This window comes from Giraffa tippelskirchi, chromosome 1 (assembly GCF_054371585.1).
Source record: "Giraffa tippelskirchi isolate mGirTip1 chromosome 1, T2T-mGirTip1v1.2.pri, whole genome shotgun sequence".
Taxonomy (NCBI): Eukaryota; Metazoa; Chordata; class Mammalia; order Artiodactyla; family Giraffidae; genus Giraffa; species Giraffa tippelskirchi.
The window spans coordinates 165,562,436-165,569,070 of NC_137275.1; the positions used below are offsets into that span (position 1 = coordinate 165,562,436).

The window sequence follows — 6,635 nt, forward strand, 5'->3', positions numbered from 1 at the left end:
CAAGCGCATCAATTTGGGCTGTCTTGAAGGGAAAAGTTAATGTTATATCTTATTTATTTATTTTTTAATTAATGAAGGTCAAAGTTAATCTGCCCTCTAGAATTTTTTGACCACTTTGTTAAAAATCCTTTCAACTTTTAAACATTCTTGTTACGAGAAGGGGACCAAAGACATATTAAGTTAGTTGGCCTGTTTCACTTCAATCTTGGTGAATAATTTAACCATGCCTCCCCCATCTAAGGATTGGCACTTTTAGACAGTAGGTGCTGATTTTCCCCTTTGACAAACTGCATGTCAGTTTGTTGGAGAGAACAAGTGGTAAAGAAGGCACATGCATGTATGCTCAGTCAAACTTAGTCTTTTCTGACTCTTTGGGACCCCATGGACCGTAGCCCGCCAGGCTCCTCTGTCCATGGGATTTCCCAGGCAAGAATATTGGAGTGGATTGCCATTCCCTTCTCCAGGAGATCTTCTGGACCCAGGGATCAAACTCGTGTCTCCTGTATCTCCTGCATTGGTAGGCAGATTCTTTACCATTGAGCCACCTGGGAAGCCCATTAAACAAGGCACATGGTGGCAAAAAATGACTGTCCTGCCTGATAAAACAGGTCATCTGTCCTGTGGATAACTCCACCCCTTTGTCCAGACAGAAGAATCAGAATAATTGAAGGCAAGGGCAAGGGCAAGGTGGGGCATGTGGTCTGTAGTATTTCAGGGCAAGGTAAAGACGTAGCTATCCCTGCCTCAGGCTGGCAGTACTTTGGTGGGTTTTGTGAACAACTTCATGGGAAGTCTCACCCCCACTGGATACTGAGCACTTACCAGGGAGGAGATGGCAATCCACTGTTGGTTTGCCCATCCACTGAAGGTTGGGGCTGTCAGTCATGGGGAAGGAGTACTGATTTCCTTATCCCTGCTGAATGCCTTCACTTTCATTTTATACTGGTCTCCACAAATCATGTAGCTGACCTTGCCTAACCCGACTGCCAAGAGACAACTCTGAGTTTGATAGAACTATGTGAGGCCATGGGGAGAACTGTCAAAGTTCAATGTCCTTATGTGTTCACTCTCCTGGAACAGAGTAAAAGATCTAGCTGCCTCTTCAAGTTTTTCCTCTATTCTTAAGTATCACATTATATACATATCGTATATTAGCTGTGTGACATGGGGCAAATTATTTACATTTCTGTGCTTTAAAATGTTATTTTGTCATATAGGAATAATAATACTAATGTCATAAACATGAAATACATAAATACATATAAATACTTGGCACAGCACTGGGCACAAGGTAGATGTTTAATCAATTTTCGTTGAATAACAAATTCATTATTTTTTATAGACCATGAAAATTGTGCAAAAGTATTTTGATCAATACTTTGAAGGATACACGTTCTAGTGAATATATTTGGAGTATCAATCTCCAGGGTTCTTAGAAATTTCAAATTCACTAAAAACTCTTCAGGAGGGGAAAATTTTTAGGTAGAAGAAAAACTGTATGAGGAGAAGGAATCCTTATTGCCAAATTCAGACTTAAATTGAAGAAAGTATGGAAAACCAGTAGACCATTCAGGTATGACCTAAATCAAATCCCTTACAATTATACAGTGGAAGTGACAAATAGATTCAAGGGATTAGATCTGATATACAGAGTGCCTGAAGAACTGTGGACGGAGGTGCGTGACACTGTACAGGAGTCAGTGATCAAGACCATCCCCAAGAAAAATAAATGCAAAAAGGCAAAATGGATGTCTGAGGAGGCCTTACAAATACCTGTGAAAATAAGAGAAGCAAAAGGCAAAGGAGAGAAGAAAAGATACACCTATTTGAATGCAGAGTTCCAAAGAATAGCAAGGAGAGATAAGAAAGCCTTCCTCAGTGATCAGTGCAAAGAAATAGAGGAAAACAATAGAATGGGAAAGACTAGAGATCTCTTCAAGAATATTAGAGATACCAAGGGAACATTTCATGCAAAGATGGGTACAATAAAGGACAGAAACAGTATGGACCTAACAGAAGCAGAAAATATTAAGAAGAGGTGGCAAGAATACACAGAAGAACTATACAAAATAGATCTTCACGACCCAGATAATCATGATGGTATGATCACTCACCTAGAGCCAGACATCCTGAAAGGCGAAGTCAAGTGGGCCTTAGGAAGCATCACTATGAACAAAGCTAGTGGAGGTGATGGAATTCCACTTGAGCTATTTCAAATCCTAAAAGATGATGCTGTGAAAGTGCTGCACTCAATATGCCAGCAAATTTGGAAATCTCAGCAGTGGCCACAGGACTGGAAATGGTCCGTTTTCATTCCAATTCCAAAGAAAGGTAATGCCAAAGAATGCTCAAACTACCGCACAATTGCACTCATCTCACATGCTAGTAAAGTAATGCTCAAAATTCTCCAAGCCAGGTTTCAACAGTACATGAACCGTGAACTTCCAGATGTTCAAGCTGGATTTAGAAAAGGCAGAGGAACCAGAGATCAAATTGCCAACATCTGCTGGATCATCGAAAAAGTGAGAGAGTTCCAGAAAAACATCTACTTCTGCTTTATTGACTATTCCAAGCCTTTGACTGTGTGGATCACAACAAACTGTGGAAAATTCTTCAAGAGATTGGAATACCAGACCACCTGACCTGCCTCCTGAGAAACCTGTATGCAGGTCAAGAAGCAACAGTTAAAACTGGACATGGAACAACAGACTGGTTCCAAATGAGGAAAGGAGTATGTCAAAGCTGTACATTGTTACCCTGCTTATTTAACTTATATGCAGAGTACATCACGAGACATGCTGGGCTGGAGGAAGCAAAAGCTGGAATCAAAGTTGCCGGGAGAAATATCAATAACCTCAGATATGCAGATGACACCACCCTTATGGCACCTTCTTCACTAAATAGCCTCTTGATGAAAGTGAAAGGGGAGAGTGAAAAAGTTGGCTTAAAGCTCAACATTCAGAGAACTAAAATCATGGCATCTGGTTCCATCAACTTCATGGCAAATAGATGGGGAAACAATGGAAACAGTTAGAACCTTTATTTTGGGGGGCTCCAAAATCACTGCAGATGGTGACTGCAGCCATGAAATTAAAAGACGCTTGCTCCTTGGAAGAAAAGTTATGACCAACCTAGACAGCATATTAAAAAGTAGAGACTTTACTTTGCCAACAAAGGTCCATCTAGTCAAAGCTATGGTTTTTCCAGTAGTCATGTATGGATAAAGTAGAGAGGATGCCAGGTAACAGTTCATTTTCTGTTTTGCTAGAATAAGCAGATGTAGGAGGTTGATGTAATGTGGAAGTCAAAGTGTATAATTTGATGGTTTACAAGCCACATGTCTCCAATCACTGATGAGCAGGTGTCCGCAGTGCTAGCCTTCAATCTGTGACTGTCACTAATGCCATCTTATGTAGCCTAGAACTTCGGTGGAAATATAGCCTATCTTTGGATTCCCAGGAAATAAAGGTAGCTGCTTCACTGCCCCATCACTATGATTTTCATAAATATATTGAGCACTGGCTGTATACCAGGTAATTTTATATTCTTTCTAATCCTTTTAAGAGTTAGTTGCTCAGTCATATCTGACTCTTTGTGACCCCATAGACTGTAATCAGGCTCCTCTGTCCATGGAATTCTCCAGGCAAGAATACTGGAGTAGGTAGCTATTCCCTTCTCCAGGGGATCTTCCTGACCCAGGGATTTGAACCCGGGTCTCCTGAATTGCAGGCAGATTCTTCACTGTCTGAAGCCACCGAAGAGTCCATAAGGCACTTATGTACACTTTGTAAATAAGAACTTGAGGTTCAGCTAAGTCAATTGGTTTAACCAAGATTTTCTGAGCAGGTAGAGAGAATGAGTGTATAAATACAGTTCTATAAAACTTGAAGATTATGCATCTTATTTTAACTGACTGCAAAGCCCCTTCTGTAACTAAGGTAAGTGAATGCTTGGTGGAAGTAATAACATAGCAAATACTAATTTAGCTTTAACATCAGGTACTGTTCTAAGTACTTAATACATATTGATCCATTTAATCCTTGCTGGTAGGCTACAGTCCATGGGGTCGCTAAGAGTCGGACACGACTGAGCGACTTTACTTTCACTTTTCCCTTTCATGCGCTGGAGAAGGAAATGGCAACCCACTCCAGTATTCTTGCCTGGAGAATCCCAGGGATGGAGGAGCCTGGTGGGCTGCCGTCTATGGGGTCGCACAGAGTCGGACACGACTGAAGCGACTTAGCAGCAGCAGCAGCATAGCCTTATATAGTAAGAATTACTATCTTCATTTTGCAGATGAGGAAACTGAGGCACTGGGAAGTTAAATAAACTGAGCCAGATTACAAACCAGTAAGTGACAGATCAGCTTATAAACAAAGCACTGTGGCTTTGCATGCTGGGCTTAACAACTAGGTAAAAGAATTGGAACTTCTTGAATTATTAATATTTTAAATGGTTAACTGAAAAAGTATGGTTTGATTTTCTATAGTAATTTGCCAAGATATGTACACAAATGTATGTCCTTCTGAACATTAATCAAAATATTTCAAAAAAATTTCAGAGCCTGAAGCAAATAATAATGATGATAGTAGTAAAAACAGTTGTTAAAATTAATTTTACATCTATAATGTGCCTGGCACCATGCCAGATGACTTACATATGTCATCTCATTTAACATTTATAATAGTAGTTTTATTATTTCTAGATAACAGAATAAATTACTGAGGCCCAGAGAATTTCCTGGTGGCTCAGTCAGTAAAGAATCTGCCTGCAATGCAGGAGACCTGATTAAATCCCTGGGTTGGGAAGATCCCCTCGAGAAAGAAATGGCAACCCACTCCAGTATTCTTGCCTGGGAAATCCCACGGACAGAGGAGCTTGGCGGGCTACCGTCCTTGGAGTCACAAAGAGTCGGACACGATTGAGTGACTAAACCATCAGAGAATTTAATTAATGTTTCTCATGGCACGCAGTAAATATATGATGTGTCTGGGATAGACTGTTTGCATTCAGAGCCCACATTCTTCATTACCAAACTAGTACTCCATTCTTTCATAATTTTTAGTGGTGGAAAACTTTATCTTCTGAGAACTGACCGGAGTTTTAAAAACCAGCATGAGTCATTTGTGACTAAGTCATTTGTTTTTTGAATTTCAGGGACTTGAGATGAAGAACTGACTTATTGGAAAAGACCCTGATGCTGGGAAGGATTGAGGGCAGAAGGAGAAGGGGATGACAGAGGATGAGATGGTTGGATGGCATCACCGACTCGATGGACATGAGTTTGAGTAAGCTCTGGGAGTTGGTGATGGGTAGCGAAGCCTATGTGCTGCAGTCCATGGAGTCACAAAGAGTCAGACATGACTGAGTGACTGAACTGAACCGAACTGAACTGAGATTAACTTCTGATCAAAAACACTATTTGAAGAAAATACAGAGTGCTTTTCTCTTGTGATCGATAAATTGTCTGAAATCAGCCCCCTAAACACATTTTGTGCATTGGTGGCAACATGGTAATTACAATCTCTCCAGGTGATGACCTCAGAGGAATACTCTTCTTACAGCAAATTTATGCTCTCTACTTGACAGACACTGCATGTTAATGAAGGAAATAATGGCTAGACGCTTACCATATGCCTCTGGCTTTGTGGCATGTTGCTTACAGGCATCATTCAACCATCTATGTAGTCACTGGGTGTACTCCTCTATAACGACTGTTGACCACTAAACTACTTCATCATCTGCAGCACTTTTCTTACAGGGAGAACTTGCATGACTTTTAACTAATGCATGGTTCCAGAGGATCCACATATCCACACTATATGTGATTCAACCCCATACTCTGAATGAAGACTAAGCTGAGTTGGTAACTCTTATGACCTTTTGTGGGAACATGTATCCCTTAAGTGGATGAGGAAGTTACCAAATCTCCATAGCCCTTGATTCTGTCTAGGTCAAGACTACCTAACGCTTTCTTTGTTTTCCCAGGTCTTGGTGGAGGTTGCACATAGCATCCTCCTGTCCAATCTATTGTTCAGAATTAATTTTATTAGGAAAGAACTGTGAGAATAGCTTGGTCAGTCATTCTTGGTGAAGAAAATACTGCAGTATGAAGGAGGAGTGGATGGGGGAAAGCAGAAGAGGGGAAGAAAGAGATAAAAGAGGTGGCTTTATTGCACATTTATAGACTGTAACTGGTGTGAACTGATTTCCCCTGCATTTTGCAATATACTTCTTTAAGCAAAATTTCCTCTCCAAACTCAGAAAACTCTACAGCATGCCTGAGAACAGTCACTTCCAACTGCTCTACCCTCAACTAACTAAATAACTGTATCTCTCAACAGTTAGAAGCAAGCTTGTTGGAAAAGCTTGTTTCTAGAGCTTCCAAAAACACATAGTAGACTTTTTTTCTTGGCAAAATCTGTCAGCCAAGTAGGGAGGAGTCCATGATGAAAGTTAAAATTTAGATGTGACAACTCTTAAAAGTAAAATTTTTGTATTTCCGAATACCTCCTTTCCAAAAAAAAAAACAACGCTTTTCATATGGAGCTGTTCTATTGAGAACGTTATTGAATGCAGCTGCTTGAAGAAAAAATCACGTAATTTGGATGGCAAGATCTCTGTTAGAACAGGGA

The 6,635-nt window shown here is 40.4% G+C and overlaps 1 protein-coding gene across 23 annotated transcripts in view; it reads right to left on the minus strand.

The window, feature by feature from the left end:
• The window catches only part of TRPM3 (transient receptor potential cation channel subfamily M member 3), an 885,588-nt gene that overhangs the window by 274,505 nt on the left and 604,448 nt on the right, over positions 1-6,635 (minus strand). The window lies entirely within an intron of this gene.